The following is a 22,435-nucleotide window of genomic DNA, read 5'->3' as shown; positions in this document are numbered from 1 at the left end:
AGTGCATTTCTCCTCTGAAAAATGAAATTTCAATATGGTGGCAGATGCAACAAGCCTTAAAAAAATAATTAGGGCCGTTAGTTGGGGGTGAAATCAGTATGCCAGTGACTTGCTCTGGAAATATCATTACCTGCCTCATGTGTTTTGTAGGTATCTTCTGCTTTTGATTGCAGCTTTTAAAAAAATCAAGATGACTTTTATAGGTATTATTATTCCAGAATGTTTTGGTTCTTAAGAATTGGAAGGAAATTGCAAACTGGAAGAGATGTAGGAAGTGGCCTCTGGATATAAACAGCATTTGGTATCTTCCACTGAAAGTAGGAAGACACAGAAACTGACTGATAGGAATTTAGTGCCATCTGATGTGTCTAATTACATACTTGGCCTGGCTGAATTACAGTACTTCATCTTTGAGCCTCTGCCATTGAGCAACTGCTGAGATATTTTTAGAACTGTTTTTCATATGATTTCCGTGTTCAGGAAGAAAGCAGCTATAATAATAATAATAATTAATAATGATAATACTTTGAAATCTCTGAGGAAACTCTGGCAGACAAAGATTGTGACTTGCCCAGGGTCCCAGAGGAGGTCTACAAGAGGCAGACATAGGACCAGTTATCCTGAATCAGTGATAGTGAAATCCTGAATTTGCTTTAACTGTCAGATCATCTTCATGGAACCATTCAGAATGTAATCCTTTAGTTATCACAAAACAGGTCCAGCACATGTTTTCCTGTCCTGATCTGGAATTGATCATGTTTGTCAGCTAAACCTTGTGATGTTTCTGGGTCAACTACTGTTGCTGAAGAAGCAGAATGTGGACATGGTATGGGATAAACGCCTGAAAAGGAAAATAAATAGTGTGATAGATTCAATCAATAATATAAAAAGAATTATACCTGTAGCCAGGAGAGAGAGAAATGTCACGATTTGAAAAAGCAAATAGAGTTTAAGGCCAGAGGGACCACTGGATCATCTACTGTGACCTTTGGTATGTCACAGTCCACCAAAGCCACCCAGCACCCTCACACTAAACCCAACAACTGAAATTAGTCTAGAACAGGGGTGGCCAGCCTGAGCCTGAGAAGGAGCCAGAATTTACCAATGTACATTGCCAAAGAGCCACAATAATACGCCAGCAGCCCCACATCTGCTCCCCCCCCACCCCGCCCCGCCCCCAGTTGTATTGCACAGCACCAGCACAATGAGACAAGGCAGCCCATCAGCTCTACCTAGTTCTGCCCAACCTGAGAAAGACTGGTAAAGGAGAGGGACCAGAGCAATCAGATGATGTCGCAGACCCAGAGATGAGCCAGAGCCCAGAGCACTGGGTTGGCAGGTTAGCCATGATAGCAGAATATCTATCTATGACTGACCTGCTGCCCAGAATCTCAAGAACATTAACAAAAGTCATGTTTCTGCTACTCTTACTATCCTGTCTCTTCACCCCCTTGTGTCTATCTGTTTGTCAAAAGCAGGAAAAGTAACCATCCTTCACATCTCGGAAATGAAACCTTTCATCACCACTAAAAAGGGTTGTCCAACTAAATAACGGACTCGAACTGATATCCTTTCTTCAAAAGGGAGAAGATGGGTGTTAGTTAAGTTTGTCTCATATAATCTTTTAATTCCAATTTTAAACAGTGTTATCTGTTTTAAACAGCTTTATAACTTGTTTTAGCTCTCCCACACCCCGTATTTTAGATAATACATTCCTAAGCTACTTTGGCATGAGTTTTAGTGTGTTTGCCATGCAAATAACAAACCAACATCTCTGTATACCCAAACCCCAAATCTTGTTTAATGTTGGACAGTGACAGGGTCATGTTAACACCTTTAAATCTTTGGGCCTATATATTGCATCTAAATTAATAGCAGCACTGCACATAATGTGAATGGCTTCAACTCCGAGAATGTGGGGTAGGAATGAATGTGGAAAACTTTGGACTTCAGAGGAAGCCTCTGTTGAAAGCAGTTGAAATCCTTGGTTATGTGTATCTTGTCGGTATTTATAACACAATGATTTCAGTGATATCCTTTTCCAGAGACCAGCCCCTGCTCTGCGTTGAAGCCACACCTCATCTGTCAGCAGTGTTCAGAACCTAACTAACTTTTCCTGTCAGCTGCAAAGTGCTTGGCATGTACATCCCTGGTCTTGTAGGTAGCTCCCTCCTGTGTCGCTCTGAATGTTCTATGGCACTGAGGAGATATTCCATTAAAAGAATCAAACATGAAACCGGACCGAGTTTGGATAAAGGGTTTCTGTTTCTGTCTAATATGGATGTGATTAGTTGCACAAAAGAGTCAGAATAGTTTTTATGGATGCTCTTTAAACAGCTGGTCCAAACCTGAGAATCATGCAGCATCCCTACTCTTATTCTGTGGGGGGGGAGCTTTGCACCACCCTGCTGCATGGTTCAGCTCAGCTGCTCCCTGGTCAGGTCCCACATAGGCCCAGAAGAGCAGTCCTGCCAACTCCACCATTCCTCAATTGATCCTGCTGCCTCCGTCGCTGCACTGGAAATGAGCAGTCTAATAAATAGTAGACAGACAGATCATAGAATCATAGAATATCAGGGTTGGAAGGGACCTCAGGAGGTCATCTAGTCCAACCCCCTGCTCAAAGCAGGACCAATCCCCAATTAAATCATCCCAGCCAGGGCTTTGTCAAGCCTGACTTTAAAAACTTCCAAGGAAGGAGATTCCACCACCTCCCTAGGTAACACATTCCAGTGTTTCACCACCCTCCTAGTGAAAAAGTTTTTCCTAATATCCAACCTAAACCTCCCCTACTGCAACTTGAGACCATTACTCCTTGTCCTGTCATCTTCTACCACTGAGAATAGTCTAGAACCATCCTCTCTGGAACCACCTCTCAGGTAGTTGAAAGCAGCTATCAAATCCCCCCTCATTCTTCTCTTCTGCAGGCTAAACAATCCCAGTTCCCTCAGCCTCTCCTCATAAGTCATGTGTTCCAGACCCCTAATCATTTTTGTTGCCCTTCGCTGGACTCTCTCCAATTTATCCACATCCTTCTTGTAGTGTGGGGCCCAAAACTGGACACAGTACTCCAGATGAGGCCTCACCAATGTTGAATAGAGGGGGACGATCACGTCCCTCGATCTGCTCGCTAATTAAAAATGGTACGTATCTCAGTGAGAACCTTTCCTTTTGATCAGTGGTTCCCAAACTTGTTCCACCGCTTGTGCAGGGAAAGCCCCCGGCGGGCCGGACCGCTTGTCCACCCGCCGCGTCCGCAGGCTCGGCCAGCCACGGCTCCCAGCGGCCACGGCTCGCCGCAGATAGTAGAAAGTGGTTTGTGTTGTCGACTGCTTAGTACATTACAGGGACTGCAGTATTTCCTGTGAAGCTGCATGCACAGTGTACCATAGTCTTTGGTTTTGTGAAATTAGCAATACAAGTCTCTGGCTTTATCTTAGGGCTGTTAATTAATTGCAGTTAATATATGCAATTAACATGTTTGTTTTTTTTAAAGGAGTATTAATCGCACACCTCTGGAGACAGTGCTGACAGACAATCCTCGTAAATTACCTCCAATCTTTGCACTGCCATGGAATCAGATGGGAACTTGCTTCACAATGTTATCTTTGTTTTTATCTCTGACAAAAAGCTTTTCCAGCATTTCGGATGTGCACTACTTCACAAGCTCTGCATCCAGGAAAGACTTTTTCTTTTTAGCTAGTGTCCACATTATCCAAAGAGAAGCAGCTCTTGCTTTTTTCTGTACAGCTGCTGTTATTGTGAGAATGACTTTTGAAGTGTGATAGGAAGACTTCAGATTTTCAATTTTGTCACATCTTGCAATGCTGCCCAGAGTATAGGCTGCAATGCGTTGAAGTTACTGTGCTTTGATTCAAGTGGTGCCTCATGTTGATGACCTTACAGGCGGATACAGTGGTTTGGCATATTAAATAAGAACATAAAAACGGCCATACTGGGTCAGACCAAAAGTCCATTTAGCCCAGTATCCTGTCTTTTGAACTGGCCAATGCCACATGCCCCACAGGGAATGAACAGAACAAGTAATCATCAAGTGATCCATTCCTTGTCGCCCATTCCCAGCTCCTGGCAAACAGAGGGTAGGGACAACAAAATTGTGTAGTGTAGACAAGGCCTAAGGTAAGGGTGGATATTTGGACATACAGCCAAAAGAAGTAAATGGGGACTGGAAGTAGGACATGGAGCCAGAGTCAGGGGCATTGAGACAGGCATTGAGCCAAGAAGAGACAGGAGGTGGAAACATCCTGGGACAAGGACAGTCTGGAGGGGCCAAGGGCAGAAGGGTCTGTAACCACTAGAATTAAACATGGCACTTTGAAAACCTGAAACACTGGATTCCTGAGTCTCAACATTCCTTTGCTGGCAGTAGATTGCTTTGCCAGTGGGTGTCACAGCTGATGTCTCATCTCCCTTCTAGTGGCTGGCCCACAGAGGATGGCAACCCACTGCTGTCAGTTAGTGTGTTCATTCAAGTGGCAGAGATTTATGCTGTGAATCTAAAAGTTCTAACCCTGCTGACGAACCATGTGGTTCACATGATGGAATTTCTGGTATTTTCAATTTTCTTTTTTTTAAAATCTAGGACATCATATACAACCCCCATACCCCCAAAAAACAGTATGTTAAAAGAGCATTAAGGTTGCAATGCCAAGTATTGAAAAGTTAGGTAATTCCAGAATTAACTTCACTCATGCATATGCATTATGATAGTGTTTAATTACATCGTCTCATATTATTTTTTCTACAAGCCTTCTGACTTCTTCAGGGCACAGACTGGACAGTGCTTACTGTTATTCAGTATTTTGTTTTCTCCTCGTTGTTCATTGTGTGGCCCTATACTTCACGTACTGCACACCATACAAATGTTGCTCTGAACGCAGAATTCAGAGGGCATTTGTTTTTTGTTTCCTGGTGATTTTAGGCCTGATCCTTCATTCAGTGAGGTCTGGCCTAATCCCTGAATTGAATGGGAGCAGGATCAAGTCCTTTGTGGAATACTGACACTGCATTAACAGAGTTTTCTGCATTTCTTTTCTTCGGGTGTTTTCAACAAGAACACAAAATGTGCTTATGGAGTTGATGTAAAAAAAAAAGTAGAGCAATCCAGGTTGTTCAGGTTACAAACTTCACAATCTCTATAGCTGGTGCTTAAACCAACCACAGTCCAGAAAAAGATTGAAATCTCCTCCCTAACAGTGAAACCCTTAACAACAATTTGGCCCAGATTTCAATCCAGCTTCTATATTTGTTCAAACAGACGAGTGGGTAGGATGTGGTCTACTTCCGGAATGGTAAACAGGAAGCAATGATTTAGATACTGTCTCTGAGTCAGGGTAATTGTGCATCACATTGCCTGGCTAGCTACTCAAGAGAACCATGTTTCATTTCATGCATTGACCCCAATTTATTCCCTAATTCACAAAGGGCCCCTCACCTGTTGGTGTGAATTAAAAGGCATTACTGTTAGTGACAGAAGACATATCCTGTATGAAAGACTGTATAAACTTACCTACTGATGTGGATGGAAGTTCCTTGTCTTGAGAGGGAGTTTGTGAACCTGGATTAAGATGAGCAATACAAACAGAACATACATACAATTTGCTAAATATACACTTTACATTTAATAGAGGATGCGGGGTGTTTCAGTAAAAAAACCTACTATATTAGAACATTGGCTACTTTAGTGGATCACATATTTGTAGCTGGACTGCTGTGACATACTCCATTTCCGCTACACGCTGAAACCAGACAGAAGCTGTAGCTTGTGCAGAATGCAAATCCCTACTTTACATCAGTGCTCTGTAGTCTACGTTGACTGTCAGTATATTTCCAGGCGAATTTCAAAGAATTGATTTGAATCTAAAAAACCCTAAGGGACCTGGTTAACTAACCCACTGCCTGCCTGCTTGTGTCCTACTGTTGCTGTTGTGATCATAGGTTTAAAAGGTTGCAGTCAGGGCATGCTCTGTGAGGAGTCCTCAACTTTTGAGTGTGCCTTGGCCCGTGAGAGAGAGGATTGATAAGCCAGCTATCTGGGAAAGGTGGTGTGTAGGTTTGGCACTCTGTACCTCAAAGCAGCACCCTGGAACCCCCATATTCACCCCAGTCATATAATTATGATATATTTCATACAAAGCATGCCATGTAAGATATCATATGACAAGTCATGATCTGCTGAAACCCATTGTTCTATCAAAATATGTATCTCATTAGTGTATATGAAGTTATGAAATTTTGCTGTATGATTGTTACTGAAATAGGTTGAAAGTTTGAGAGTCTCTACTGCTAGTCCCCCAGTGACAACAGGGGGGGTGATCCTTGCCCAGGATGGTGTTAAGTGACTATTAATCAGTAGGGGAGTTGTAAACAAGGGATTTATAATACTGTAAGAAGGCTGCACAAGCATCACACAATGTGGGTGGGGGGAGGAGGAGGGGATTGCTCAACTCTGTGACTCAGCAAAGCCCACCAGGACATGTCTGGGTCTGGGCTAGTGTTTTCCAGGCACATGGACTGAGGGCATATAATGGGTGACAGTGGCATCATGCTTTTGCCTTTCTCCTCCCCCACCTATGCTGGAAGCAACAAGAACGCTGGGAAGAGCAAGGCTATGTCTACACTGCACTTTCGTCATTCAAACTTTTGTTGCTCAGGGGTGTGAAAAAAACCACAGCTCTGAACGACAAAAGTTTGAATGACAAAAAGCACCAGTGTGGACAGTGCTTCATCGGCAGGAGATGCTCTCCCAGCAACGAAGCTACCGCCCTTCATTCGGGGTGGTTTTATTTTGTCACAGGGAGAGCTCTCTCTTGGCGACAAAGGGTGGCTACGCTGCGTGCCTTACAACAGTGCAGCGGCACAGACTTGAACTGAGGACACTGGTCCCAGGCTTAAATGGGAAGCCTGTGTATTAAGAACTGTAACATCTAGTGGCATAAGAAAACTGCTTGACCCAAATTCTGCCTAGTCTAATAAGGTTTAAGATTTAGACTGTGCGCTTACCTTTTATTTTCTATGATCTCTGACCTTTTGTGCCTATCACTTAAAATCAAACTTTTTAATCAGTTAATAAATCTGTTTTATATTTTACCTAAAACAGTGTATTTTGGTGAAGGGTTTGGGAAACCTCAGCTCAGTTTACAAAGGCTAGTGTGTGTCCTCTCCACATTGAGGGGTGTGTGTGTGTGGGCTGGGTAATGAATTTACACTGGTTAGGCTTCTGACCAGGGCAAGATGGTATATCCCAAGACCTTGCTCTCCTCTCCCTCCCCGCACACTTCTCTCTGCCCCCTCCTGCATCGCTCGTTCTTACAGCTGGAAAAAGAGATGGGGCCATGGCTTCCTGCCCCTCCCCTGTGTTCCGGCATCCCTGCCATGGGTTTTAAAACACAGTAAGTGGCTGGTAGGACTGTGTGCTCTGCCTTTGTTTCTCCTGCAGTGAGTTAGCAAGTGAGGGTCATCACCCAAGTCAGAAGCTGCATTTGCTATCTTTTCTGGTCTTTTCTTTCCCCTTGTGTGTGTTTTTGACTTGGTTTGACGTCTAGGAAATAGGATTGGACTTTAACAATAGCAGCAACAAGAAGAGCTCCAGCCCATCTCAACTAACTTTTTCTCTTTTCCCAAAATTATTATTATCCCTTATTCTGTGATTCCACTGAAATAATTCCTGCATATTTCCATTCAGATCACTTCTTTCTGAAGTAGAAAAATGTATCTGCCAACAGTTACAAACAAGCCAAAGCCCATAATAAAACTGAAGCTCCACCATTGTTAGAAATAACAGGTTATTCTGAATCCATGTTGTTGGGCATCAGATCATTTTAATTACATGTGCGTTCACAGCAAGAATCATTCTCAGTGCTTCCAGATTCCTTCCACTCAGAAATTGCTCCTTAAATAAGTGTCTCATGGTCTGTACAGATTTCTTCATTTACACCATCAGACTGATCATGCAGCAAAGAAGCCTCTGGAGTTTCAGGTGCTGCCATGCCTGCATGTTCTTCAGCATCATTTGTTTTAAAAAAAAACCATCATCACTCAGTAAGCAGCTAGTGACAGGGAGAATTATTTCATCTGAATGGGCAGGGCAAACACAGACAAGTTCCAAGTGATAGTTTGTGCAAACAAGATGAATGGAGAGTTGCTATAACTGTAAAATCATATGTATTTGTTTTCAGCTATATTTAGGCTCTGATCCAAAAGCCCTCTGAAGTCAATGGAAAGACCCATTGATGACAGTAAATTTGAATCAGTCCCTCAGAGAAGTAAAGTGGATCGCCAAAGCTCATGCAGGAACTCTATGGCAGAGCCAAGCAGATTAGTTATGGTTGTGGTATAAATGAGTGCACAGATTATATAAGCGGCAAAGAGTCCTGTGGCACCTTACAGACTAACAGATGTATTGGAACATAAGCTTTCGTGGGTGAATGCATCTGACAAAATGGGTATTTACCCACGAAAGCTTATACTCCAATACGTCTGTTAGTCTATAAGGTGCCACAGGACTCTTTGCCGCTTTTACAGATCCAGACTAACATGGCTACCCCTCCGATACTTGACAGATTATATAAGAACAGAGTTCTCCCAGGGAAAGTAAGAGACAGAAGCCAGTGGGTCTGACTCCCTTATTACTTACACTGTTTTTACCATAATATAACTCAGTTGGGAACTGTGACACTCTCTACACCCTGGAGTCCCCATATTCACCACAGTCTTATAATTATAATATGTTTTGTGTAAAATATACCTTTAAAGTCTTGATCTGTTGAACACTGATATCTATTGGATTGTATGTGCTACCAGTGTATGTACAGTTATGAAGTATTGCTGTATGTGTCATTGATATACGTTGTGAGGTTCGGAACACCCATAACCAGCCTTTCTGTTACAACAAAGAAGTAGCCATCAATAGCCAGACAGCACTCTCCTGCCAACAAAGCTAATGCCGCTCGCGGAGCTGGAAGTATTTTGTCGGCAAAAGTGCTGACAAAATACCAACAGAGAGCGTTTACACACCCTGACTTTTAGCGACAAGACTGTGTTGACACAGCCTTGTCGCTAAAAGCTGCGTAGTGGAGACAAGCCCTAAAAGTTTAGGATTTAGAGAGCATGTTTCTATTTTTATTTCTTAAGGTAACTATCTCTGATCTTCAGCCTACCGTTTATAATCACTAAAAAATCTATCTTTCTGTAGTTAGTAAACTTATTTTAACGTTTTATCCTTATCAGAGAGATTTGTCTAAAGTGCTAAGGAAATCTGCTCAGGTTACAAAGGCTGTCCACTTTCCTGTGAAGAAGTGGTGAACTAGGTAACAAGCTTACACTGTCCAAGCTTCTGACCAGTGCAAGATGGTACAGTTCTGGGGTGCAAGACTAGGGAGCTGGGGGAAATTTGCTGGAGCCTCCCTATTAATGGCTCATGAGTGGCGGGGAGACCATTCATGTAACTCTGTTGGTTGTGACCCTGACTCTGGATATCTGTGTAAGTGCAGTGCCTGTCAGAGGCTTGTCGCTGGACATCAGCATCACAGCGTGAGAGACAACCCATGCTGGTGGGTTTAGGGGGCTCAGTGGTCCCACAGTCCAGGTTGCACCTGGGAACCCCATTACAGGAGGTAAAGGTTTATACCATTATTGGTAAAGCAAAAACCCAACCCCAAATCAAACCCATCCCAAATAGCAAACCAAACCAATCCCATCCCAAATAGCAAACCAAACCCAACAGCTTAATTTTAATTCCGTTCTACTCTGCACTAATTCAGCCTCAACTGGAGTATTATGTCCAGTTCTGGGCACCACATTTCAAATGTGGACAAACTGGAGAAAGTCCAGAGAAGAGCAACAAATATGATTAAAAGTCTAGAAAACATGACGTGTGAGGGAAGATTGAAAAAATTGGGTTTGTTTAGTCTGGAGAAGGGAAGGGGACATGATAATAGTTTTAAGTACTTAAATGGTTGTTACAAGGAGGAGGGAGCAAAATTATTCTTCTTAACCTCTGTGGATAGGACAAGAAGCAATTTTTAAGAGTAGGTTAGACAAACACTTGTCAGGGATGGTCTAGATAATACTTAGTCCTGCCATGAGTGCAGGGGACTAGACTAGATGACCTCTTGAGGTCCCTTCCAGTCCTGTGATTCTATGATTTTAGTGGAAAACTCAAGTTTAATTTTGGCTACAAAGCCATTTAATTAAATGCTGAAATGAAATCAGAACAGAATTTTTCTTACCCATTTTGCAACAGGACTGTAACATTGCAACTAGACATAACGTTAATTCAGTGCCCACTTAGGACCTGATCCTGCAGCCCGATCTGTGTGGATTATCCTACGTAGCGCCTGCTAAAGTCAATGGAAAGATTCCCATTAGCATTAATAGGTGTTGGCCTGGGCTGATAAAAAGAAGCACAGGAATGACCAGCACAGGTTGCTCCCTCTAAGCTGCACAGTTGGCTGCTAGTCAGGTACAGTGATGCTAGGAAGGGAGTCCCGGTGGCTGGTTTTAGTGGGATGCTAGCTTGGCTCTGCCTGTGCAGATTATATTGCAGGCTTGAGGTCTTTATCTTTAAAATGCCTGGTGTACTTTATATATATTGTTGTACACATACATTTATCCTGCACAATGGATGAAACACACACATTTAAAACGTGAAAGGCTTGTTTTATTGACCATGCCAACCTCATTCCCACTGATTTTCCAACAGCAGCAGTGTGTATCTCTCTGGCCTTTAAATCCTGGCTCCTCCTTCCTTCCAGAATCAGAGTCTTAAAGTACTAGAACGGTTTTCATAACAAGTCGTACATGCCAGGGTGATGGTGGTGATGGAGTTGCCTTTACTATCATATTACTCAAAAATTGCCCTGTTATAAAAATTATAACTTGCTCTTGAGTAATGAATATCAGACTAACCATGAATGTGCCTACATCATGGGATAGTGGAATTGGAAGAAGTATGAACAGCAGGATTTCTGAAGGACCCTCTTGACTTCTTATAGCTCTACCTTCAAACCTATAATTCATATACGGGAGAAAACGCAATTTTTGGACTCTTCTAGCAACTGAAGTAGGAATAGTCACTGCATATGGTTGTGTGCGTTGGGCAAGTGTGTGGGTGAGCGTTCCCTTGATTTCCCAGGCAGCCATGATAATACAAGCAATGAAGTGTATGAGAGATTTCATTTTTGAAAAATGTGCTTTGACAAAAAACCACCCAACAACCCACAGCTTTACATATGGAAGAGACTATATAAGACCCTATCTGCAAGAAGGGGGGAAAAAAATCCCCGAACTTTAATTCACAGTGAAGTGTTGTCTGCTCTCATTAATAGCTCAACATTTATCTTATACATAGGGAAGCTAATACGGTTTGAAAAAACAATACAGAAGGGGCTCTACAGTGTGAGAAATCTAGTTATTGCCAAAGAAAAGAGGCTATTCAAATTGCAGATTCATGGCATCTCTAGGACAGAAATCATGTCTTCCTATGTGTTTGTACAACACCTAGCACAATGGGCCCAATCCTAACTGGAGCCTCGTTGTTATTGCAATATAAATATAAAATAACACGGGGAATACTGCCCCTCATGCATCACTATGAACAGCAGTGTGCACTGCCATTCCGCACACCACAGGTAGATCAAGGACTTCTCTTTAGCAAATGTTGACAGCATAGCTCCAGCCCATCATCCTGAGTCTTCTATAGGAAAGATAATGTACCATTCCCTAGCAAGGCATGGAAATATGGTCTACAGGAAATTACTATAAGGCAGGGTGGACAACTGATTGAAAGGCGGTAATCAGAGGAGTAATTATTAATGGTTGACTGTGAAACTGAGTAGCCGTATCTAATGGGGTCCCACAGAGGCCAGTCCTGGGTCCAGTACTGTTCAAAATTTTAATTAATGATGCAACAGTAGAGTGGAAAGTATGCTTATAAAATCTGACAATGACATCAAACTGGGAGGGGTTGGAGTTTGGAGGACAGGATTAAAATTCAAAACAAACTGACAAACTGGAGAATTAGTCTGACATCAACAAGATGAAATTCAATAAAGATAAGTATAGTACTTTGCCCTTTGGAAGGAAAAATCAAATGCATAGCTACAAAGTGGGCAATAACTGGGTAGGTGGTAGTACGACTGAAAAGGATCTGGAGTATATAGTGGCTCTCTAATTGAATATGAGTCCATAATATGCAGTTACAAAAAAGGCTAATATCATTCTGGAGTGTATCAACAGGAGTGTCGTTTGTAAGATATGGGAGGTATTATCCTGTCACTTTATTCGGCACTGGTAAGACCTCAGCTGGAGTACTATGTCCAATTCTGAGCACCGTACTTTAAGAACGATGTGCACAAATTGAAGAAAGAAAAGGAGTACTTGTGGCACCTTATGAAATGAGATGTAGCTCACGAAAGCTTATGCTCAAATAAATTTGTTAGTCTCTAAGGTGCCACAAGTCCTCCTTTTCTTTTTGCGGATACAGACTAACACGGCTGCTACTCTGAAACAAATTGAAGAGAGTCCAGAAAAATGCTGCAAAAATGATAAAAGGTTTCTAAAACCTGTACTACGAGGAAAGGTTAAATAAAACTAGGCATGTTTAGTCTTGAAAAAAGAAGATGGGATGGCGGTATGTGGAATCTGATAAGTCTTCAAAATACATTAAGGGCTGTTATAAAGAAGACAGTGATCAGTTGTTCTCCATGTCCACTGCAGGTAGGAGGAGGAGGAATGGCTTAATCTGCAGCAAGGGAGATTTAGGTTAGATATTAGGGAAAACTTTCTACCTACAAGGGTAGTAAAGTACTAAAATAGACTTCCAGGGGAGGCTGTGGAATCCCAGTTTAGGAGGTTTTTAAGAACAGGTTGGACAGACACCTGTGAGGAATGGTCTAGGTATACTTGGTCCTGCCTCAGCACAGGGCACTGGACTTGGTGACTTCATTAGGTCCTTCCAGGCTTACATTTCCATGACCTAAAAGCCTAATCAAATTTTGCAAAAGTCACCAACTTTAGACAACTTGGGCTCCATTTTCAGACAGTGCTGAACTCCCACAGCTCCCATCAACTTCCACTCGAGTTTTGGATGCTCAGTGCTTTCTGAAAAATCAGACCCAAAGCACCTTACGTTGGGCAAAAACTGAGGCACCCAAACTGGTGACTTTTTTTATTTTTTAAAGAAGATTGGCCTAAAGAACAGAAATTTGAGCCAATGTTAGGTTATGCTGAGTTAGAGAGCTGTTATTTTGATCAGTATGAACAACAAGAGAGAATATGATCTCAGAAGTCCCTAGTGCTAATTCAAACTGTCAGTAACTTGAATAATATAAAAATAATTTGTATGAGCTGTTAATTAAATCATGACTTGCTCTAAAATGGAAAATTGAAGAGAGGGGAGAAAAAGTCTTCCTAAACCTAATATTCAGGAGCACATCACTGGGCTTTTTGCGTGACAAAGACTGAAACCCTTTAAGAAATCCTCTGATAGTAGTAGTCAGCTGGACTTAACACTAAAAACACTGCGCTTGTGGATTAAGCTACTGTTTCACGTTTTAAATCTTGTTGGTATGGTGTTCTCTTTTCACGCTGCCCCTGATCTTTTCTTCTTCTCCCAAACCTCACTAGAGCCCCAGTCCACAGGGAAGCCAAGATGCACACAAGATGCCTTATGACACCAAAACCCACTGATGTGGATTTGTGTTGTTTGCAGGAAGATGCTCAGTGTTATAGCAAGCAGCAGCTATGGATAGCAGCAACAGCTTCTTGTGTCTTCTTTTTTTTCATTACTTACTGACCCAATTTGATCTTCCTGTCATTATATAACAAGTTGGAGCTCAATTTAATGTGACTAAGAAGGAAAGTTGGTCATGTGGTTAAGACACAGAACTGAGAGTTAGGAGATTTGGCTTCTGTTTCTGATTTTTTAGTGAACTTCCTGTCTGAGCATGGGTAAGTCATTTTACTGTTCACAAATCACTATAAGCAGGCCCGCCAATGGGGTGGGGGTAAAGGGGGCAATCACTCAGGGGCCTGGGCGATTTAAAAGGGTCCGGGGGCCCGCGGCTGGCTGCCACCACTGGCAGTGCAGCGAAGTTAAGGCAGGCATCCTGCCTCCCCTCACTCTGCGCCGCTCCCAGAAGCAGCCAGAATAGGCCTATGGCCCCTGGGGGAGCAGGGGGGGTCTCCATGCACTGCCCCCACACTGAGCGCCGACTCCACAGCTACCATTGGCCAGGACCGGTGGCCAATGGGAGCTGCAGGGGTGGTGCCTGTGGACAGTGGTGCACAGAGACCTCCTGGGCCCCCCTGCCTAGGAGCCGCTGCCAGGAGGGTGTGCCAGTCTCTTTCAGGAACCACCTGAAGTAAGCGCTGACCCTCTGCCCCTCTCCTGCACCCCAACCCCCTGCCTCAGCCTAAAGCCGGCACCCCACACCCAAACTCCCTCTCAGAGCTTGCACCCCACACCTCCTCCCACATCCAAACTCCCTCCCAAAGCCTGCATCCCACATTCCCTCCTGCACCCCACAGCCCTGCCCCAGCCTGGTGAAAGTGAGTGAGGGTGGGGGAGAGCGAACGACTGAGGGAAGGGGGAATGGAGTGAGCAGGGGTGGGGCCTCGGAGAAGGGGTGGGACAGGGGCAGGGCCTCAGGGAAGAGGCAGGGCAGGGTCTTTGAATTTGCACAGTTAGACAGTTGGCAACCCTACTGGGCAGGCATGTGGAAGCCCTGGCCCTGCTGGAAGAGCGCTCCCAGCAGCGCAGCTGGCAGCTCGCTGGGCACCAGTCAGCACAGGTGCAGCACCGCCCAAATGTCAGGCTGACCACGTCTGCCCCGGTGCAGCTTGTGCATGCGTGGGGGCCCATTGACTGTTCTGCCCTGGGGCCCGGAATTGCTGTTGGCCAGCCTGACTATGAGAGCTTTGCATGGAAGTTGCTATAGAAGGGCAAAGTATTACCATAACAATGAATATTGTGATTATTAATCAGCAACATGGGTTGCTTCAGTTTCATACACAGCAATGAACTTTTTATGCAAAATTCATAGTCAAAATCAGCAGCCTAGGGAACACTTTTACTGACTCCTGAGAAAGTGTGGGAATTGTGGGGCCTTTATATGGTAACATTAGCAGGATCCATTCTTCTGAATTTGTACTTAATCTTCATCTTCCGGCAGTTCTTCTGTGCATATTCTGCATGGTACTGTGTCCTTCTGACATCTACCAGGCAGTCTCTCTCTCTGCTGGCTAGGAGGCCGACTTGAGGAATGTTTAGTTAAAGAAGGAATTTCAAGATCTAGGGATTCCCTTTTATAAAAGTACAAACAACTTTGCCTAATTTTACATCACAGGCAGATAAAGGTGAAGAGAAAACAGGGATATAGTAAAACACAGTATTGTAAATTGCCCTTCACAAACACTAATGAAATAAGCCTCATAACACCACTGTTAGCTAGGTAACTAGTATTAATACAGTAATAAAAGGAGAAAAATAGTATATGATCATATTTATCTATATCATAACATATATGAGAGGGGTAGCCGTGTTAGTCGGTATCCACAAAAACAATGAGGAGTCTGGTGGCACCTTAAAGACTAAACAGACTTTTCTGGGCATAAGCTTTCGTGAGTAAAAACCCCACTTCTTCAGATACATGATGCAGACCCACTTCTTCCATGCATCTGAAGAAGTGGGTTTTTTACCCATGAAAGCTTATGCCCAAATAAATCTGTTAGTCTTAGAATCATAGAATCATAGAATATAAGGGTTGGAAGGGACCCCAGAAGGTCATCTAGTCCAACCCCCTGCTCAAAGCAGGACCAATTCCCAGTTAAATCATCCCAGCCAGGGCTTTGTCAAGCCTGACCTTAAAAACCTCTAAGGAAGGAGATTCTACCACCTCCCTAGGTAACGCATTCCAGTGTTTCACCACCCTCATAGTGAAAAAGTTTTTCCTAATATCCAATCTAAACCTCCCCCACTGTAACTTGAGACCATTACTCCTCGTTCTGTCATCTGATACCATTGAGAACAGTCTAGAGCCATCCTCTTTGGAACCCCCTTTCAGGTAGTTGAAAACAGCTATCAAATCCCCCCTCATTCTTCTCTTCTGCAGGCTAAACAATCCCAGCTCCCTCAGCCTCTCCTCATAACTCATATGTTCCAGACCCCTAATCATTTTTGTTGCCCTTCGCTGGACTCTCTCCAATTTATCCACATCCTTCTTGAAGTGTGGGGCCCAAAACTGGACACAGTACTCCAGATGAGGCCTCACCAATGTCGAATAGAGGGGAACGATCACGTCCCTCGATCTGCTCGCTATGCCCCTACTTATACATCCCAAAATGCCATTGGCCTTCTTGGCAACAAGGGCACACTGCTGACTCATATCCAGCTTCTCGTCCACTGTCACCCCTAGGTCCTTTTCTGCAGAACTGCTGCCTAGCCATTCGGTCCCTAGTCTGTAGCTGTGCATTGGGTTCTTCCGTCCTAAGTGCAGGACCCTGCACTTATCCTTATTGAACCTCATCAGATTTCTTTTGGCCCAATCCTCCAATTTGTCTAGGTCCCTCTGTATCCTATCCCTCCCCTCCAGCGTATCTACCACTCCTCCCAGTTTAGTATCATCCGCAAATTTGCTGAGAGTGCAATCCACACCATCCTCCAGATCATTTATGAAGATATTGAACAAAACCGGCCCCAGGACCGACCCTTGGGGCACACCACTTGATACCGGCTGCCAACTAGACATGGAGCCATTGATCACTACCCGTTGAGCCCGACAATCTAGCCAGCTTTCTACCCACCTTGTAGTGCATTCATCCAGCCCATACTTCCTTAACTTGCTGACAAGAATACTGTGGGAGACCGTGTCAAAAGCTTTGCTAAAGTCAAGAAACAATACATCCACTGCTTTCCCTTCATCCACAGAACCAGTAATCTCATCATAGAAGGCGATTAGATTAGTCAGGCATGACCTTCCCTTGGTGAATCCATGCTGGCTGTTCCTGATCACTTTCCTCTCATGCAAGTGCTTCAGGATTGATTCTTTGAGGACCTGCTCCATGATTTTTCCAGGGACTGAAGTGAGGCTCACTGGCCTGTAGTTCCCAGGATCCTCCTTCTTCCCTTTTTTAAAGATTGGCACTACATTAGCCTTTTTCCAGTCATCCGGGACTTCCCCGGTTCGCCACGAGTTTTCAAAGATAATGGCCAATGGCTCTGCAATCACAGCCGCCAGTTCCTTCAGCACTCTCGGATGCAACTCGTCCGGCCCCATGGACTTGTGCACGTCCAGCTTTTCTAAAAAGTCCCTAACCACCTCTATCTCCACAGAGGGCTGGCCATCTCTTCCCCATTTTGTGATGCCCAGCATAGCAGTCTGGGAGCTGACCTTGTTAGTGAAAACAGAGGCAAAAAAAGCATTGAGTACATTAGCTTTTTCCACATCCTCTGTCACTAGTTTGCCTCCCTCATTCAGTAAGGGGCCCACACATTCCTTGGCTTTCTTCTTGTTGCCAACATACCTGAAGAAACCCTTCTTGTTACTCTTGACATCTCTGGCTAGCTGCAGCTCCAGGTGCGTTTTGGCCCTCCTGATAACATTCCTACATGCCCTAGCAATATTTTTATACTCTTCCCTGGTCATATGTCCAACCTTCCACTTCTTGTAAGCTTCTTTTTTATGTTTAAGATCCGCTAAGATTTCACCATTAAGCCAAGCTGGTCGCCTGCCATATTTACTATTCTTTCGACTCATCGGGATGGTTTGTCCCTGTAACCTCAACAGGGATTCCTTGAAATACAGCCAGCTCTCCTGGACTCCTTTCCCCTTCAAGTTAGTCCCCCAGGGGATCCTGGCCATCCGTTCCCTGAGGGAGTCGAAGTCTGCTTTCCTGAAGTCCAGGGTCCGTATCGTGCTGCTTACCTTTCTTCCCTGTGTCAGGATCCTGAACTCAACCAACTCATGGTCACTGCCCCCCAGATTCCCATCCACTTTTGCTTCCCCCACTAATTCTACCCGGTTTGTGAGCAGCAGGTCAAGAAAAGCGCCCCCCCAGTTGGCTCCTCGAGCACTTGCGCCAGGAAATTGTCCCCTACGCTTTCCAAAAACTTCCTGGATTGTCTATGCACCGCTGTATTGCTCTCCCAGCAGATATCAGGAAAATTAAAGTCACCCATGAGAATCAGGGCATGCGATCCAGTAGCTTCCGTGAGCTGCCGGAAGAAAGCCTCATCTACCTCATCCCCCTGGTCCGGTGGTCTATAGCAGACTCCCACCACTACATCACTCTTGTTGCACACACTTCTAAACTTAATCCAGAGACACTCAGGTTTTTCTGCAGTTTCGTACCGGAGCTCTGAGCAGTCATACTGCTCCCTTACATACAGTGCTACTCCCCCACCTTTTCTGCCCTGCCTGTCCTTCCTGAACAGTTTATAACCATCCATGACAGTACTCCAGTCATGTGAGTTATCCCACCAAGTCTCTGTTATTCCAATCACGTCATAGTTCCTTGACATCACCAGGACCTCCAGTTCTCCCTGCTTGTTTCCAAGGCTTTGTGCATTTGTATATAAGCACTTGAGATAACCTGTTGATCGCCCCTCATTCACAGTATGAGGCAGGAGCCCTCCCCTCACAGACATTCCTGCCTGTGCTTCCTCCCGGTATCCCGCTTTCCCACTTACCTCAGGGCTTTGGTCTCCTTCCCCCGGTGAACCTAGTTTAAAGCCCTCCTCACTAGGTTAAAGTTTGGTCTCCTTCCCCCGGTGAACCTAGTTTAAAGCCCTCCTCTTGAAGGTGCCACTGGACTCCTCGTTGTTTTTATAACACATATGCACATGGTGGCCAAATTAAGGTTACACGGGCAACCTTAATTTTGGTATTTCCTAACTTTTCAGTGCATAACTTTGCTATCTTTTTGTTCTTTCAGTGTAGTTATTTTTAATGTAACTTCTTAAGTTTTTTTAAACAATTAAAAATTGAAAAACCAAAAATGTAGTCATGTGGGACATCTCCATACCCAAGAGTCATCAACAAGGTTGGTTTTGAGATTCACAACAGTCCTCTACCACCTGCACTAATGGAATAACTGGAATAACTGCTAGCAGTAGAAGGCTATTCTTTTCTGTGCGCACCTGAATAAGGAATGGAGAAAATTTGCCAGTGGGTTTCTCAGCTATTTTACTAAATGGCAAAGAAATGTTGAGACTCAGGAAAAAAAGAGATCAGTTCCAGGTTCTGTAGGGGAATGTGCTCTTGTGTTTATAGGTCCTCCCTCCAGCCTCTCCCTGTCCTATTTTGCTCCCATCTGCCCTTCAAACCCCTGCCTACTCCCACCCTGTTGCTGCTCCTGTCCCCCACCCCTCCTCAGCTCCTGTCCCATTCCCCTTCCCTCTGGTCCTGCTCCTGTCCCCAGCTTCTGCTAATTTCCTCCACCGCACCACTGCCATCCTCCCCAATCCCTAGTTCCTAGCCCTCCCACATCAGCTGCTCCTGCCTCTACACCCTGCCCCACCTCCCCGCTGGTTTCTGCTCTTCATAGCCTTACCTCCCCCTCTCCTCTGAACTCCCAACCCTCCACCTTGCATCTTTTCCCTCACATCTCTGCATAAGAGTTCGGCTGCTCCCTCCTTCCCCACACGGCTGGCATGTCTGCAGGGGGCATGCCGAGAGCACAGGGGAGAGAGTCTGCTGGCTCTCAGTCACTATGTCCAGCTACTGTCCCCCAGCAACTTGGAGGAGCAATTGCTAGAAAAGTCCTACTCAGGCCCTGCAGTCCCAGGCTGGAGGATGTTGTCTCTCTGTGGGGATGGCCTCTGTGCAGTCCAGCGGCAGATAGGAGCTGTGAGGGGGTGGGACATGCTCAGTGAGAGAATTTAGCTGCCAAAGTCCAACAAGTCTAAGCTTCTACTGAGCACGTGCAGATTTGTCAGTGGCTTATAACGTAGCCGGATGTGGGCAGTTTTACATGGGAACACCACAGGCCTAGCGCTGGCACCAAGATGGGCCTCCCGGCAAGTTTTAGGTCCCTCTTCTGAAGCATGGAGGCACTAGAGTTTCTCAGCAGAAGAGGTAAAAGGATTTTCTGTACAGGCAAAAACGCTTTCCTGTTACCTCATTTTTGGAAGGGACTGAGCCATTGTAGCTGAAACTTAAGTTGTTGGTTGTTGTTTTTTCAAAGCCTGAAACAGGTACCCAGCTTGGGAAATTCAGTGGGAACAGCTTAAATCCGGCAGTTATAAGCAACTGAAAACAGGATCTTACAATGGAAAATGTAATAGACACCACAGGTTATTATAGGCAGCGCTACCTGTCTGGGTTTTTTTTAATTTTCAGAACTAACGGTTTAATGGAGAGTCATTAGCAAATCACTTGCACAGGCACGGACTTTTGTTTTTGCTGGTGGGTGGTCCTCCCCTGCCCCGGTGCAAGTGGCAGGCGGAGCCTAGGAGGGAAGAGGCCAAGCATGGGCAGGGCCTCAGGGCAGAGCAGCGGGTGGGGCCTCGGGGCAGAATGGTGGGCAGGGCCATGGTCTGGGCACCCAAAAAGGCCACAAAAGCTTAATCCAGCCCTGTGGGTGCTGAGCACCCCCCGATTTCTTTCGGTGGCTGCACAAGCCCCGGAGCACCCACGGAGTCGGTGCTTATGATCAGGTGTCACAAACATATTGTAGAAAGAGGTCAGCAGCAGATGTTAGGAAGAACAGCTGCCTGTGGATTGACAAGGTTAATGATTTTAAAAAGTCACCGCTGCCAAATTGTCAGTTGCTGGGCAACCCAAGATTGAAAAGAATGTTTGTTAAAATGTAAATGTCAATTACTCACCTTGTGTGTGAAGCTTACTTCGGGCTAATGAATATGTTAAAGATGCACTTTTTTTTTTTTAAAGCCACCATGGATAGAGAAGATGAAGCAAGGAGCTGTGGGCCAAATTCATCCTTGGTGCTTAACTCTAGTGAGGTACCATCAAAGACAAATTTGACCTTATGTCTTCCACCCCAACTCCCAATTATTTGTGTCTGTTAGAGTCTAAGCTTTAGTCCTGCATCCTGTCAGTCTGCTTTTTTTTTTAGTAATAGGCATTTTAGAAACATCTCAGCCCTTGACTATAGCTTATTTTTAATAAAATACACATGGAAATTCAGTACCAAAATGGTATATTAAAGCAGTCTTCGTACTGAAAGTTTAAAAGCACAAAAGTCAGGTGTCTGCACAGGCATTGCACATACAGTCAACTTCAGTGCTGACAATTCAACTCCATTTAGGGTAAATGAAGCTATGCCAGGCCTGCATCTGGTCACCTGTATATGAGTGCGTGGATGTGTGAAGGATTAAACTCCATTGCTGATGTAATAACCTGGTCTATGGATTTGTGTACAGGCCCAAAGTCCAGAGTTCGGTCAAGAGGTCAGAGGCCTAGCAATAGCTAAGAGAAAGCAGAATAACCAAAGGTAACCTTGCTTTTGCTAAGATATGCCTGGTCAGCACAAGGCCAGATGTTGGGGGCAATAATTGTGTCTTATTCAAAGTTGCAAATAAAACAAAAAAGCCCTGTTTCTGTTGTGTTCGTTTCTTCTGTAGGGAGATGTTCTTCCCACACATCCAACCTTGAGTTTATGAAAGGTTCAAGCATGTCAGTATAAGATATGGCCTCCTCCCACCTCCCTTTCCCAGGGATCAATGCCTGCCTTAAAACACAAATGAACAACTTGAAAGACAATCTCTATTGCCATATACTTTCACTGTTTCTTTGCTTTTACCCCTAGATATGTATCTGTTGGACAATCAAAGGAGCTACTTCATTCCTATGGACCCCAAACCAGAATTCAACATAATATTTTATACTAATACATTTATTAAAGTACTAATTAAATGTTAAATGTTAATTTGTCAACTTGAGACCATGGGTGGAGACATTATGTAACCTTTGACCATTGGCTAATGTGCTATCATGTCTTGCTGCTAGACCTATCTGGGGAAGTGGGACTGCCTACCCCGTCACTTTCCCCTGCCCATGGAAAATCCATATATTCCATTGTAATCAATTGATTGAATGTGTCTCTGAGCCTAATAAGCAAGGTGACGCTCCGGCAGTGCTGTACATAATAAACTCCTGTGCTTGACCTCTACACGTTATGGATTTATGTCCTTCAATGTGAAACCTGGGTGACTTATCGACAGCACCTCAAGAGTCTGGAGAGGTGCCTCCAATGATGCCGCCCCCATGATGCCTCCGGAAGATCCTTCGCATCGTGTGGAAAGACCGCCACACTGACGCCAGCATCCTCACTGAAACCAATGTGACCAGCATTGAAGGAATGACCCTCATGCATCCACTCCACTGGGCTGGACATTGTGTGCAGATGCCAGACTCTTGCCTCCCAAAACAAGTCCTCTACTCTCAGATCAACC

At 44.5% G+C, this 22,435-nt stretch overlaps 1 long non-coding RNA gene across 1 annotated transcript in view; it reads left to right on the top strand.

Annotated features, from left to right (window-relative positions):
- The window catches only part of LOC142071500 (uncharacterized), a 36,505-nt gene extending 14,353 nt beyond the window's left edge, over nucleotides 1–22,152 (top strand). The window contains exon 2 of the long non-coding RNA XR_012667539.1: nucleotides 21,790–22,152. This is a non-coding gene — a long non-coding RNA (uncharacterized LOC142071500). The remainder of the gene's footprint in view (nucleotides 1–21,789) is intronic.
- The last annotated feature ends 283 nt before the right edge of the window (nucleotides 22,153–22,435 follow it).

This window comes from Caretta caretta, chromosome 3 (genome assembly GCF_965140235.1).
Source record: "Caretta caretta isolate rCarCar2 chromosome 3, rCarCar1.hap1, whole genome shotgun sequence".
Classification (NCBI taxonomy): domain Eukaryota; kingdom Metazoa; phylum Chordata; order Testudines; family Cheloniidae; genus Caretta; species Caretta caretta.
The sequence above is the reverse complement of the archived record's forward strand: the minus strand, read 5'-3'. Positions and strand labels throughout refer to the sequence as shown.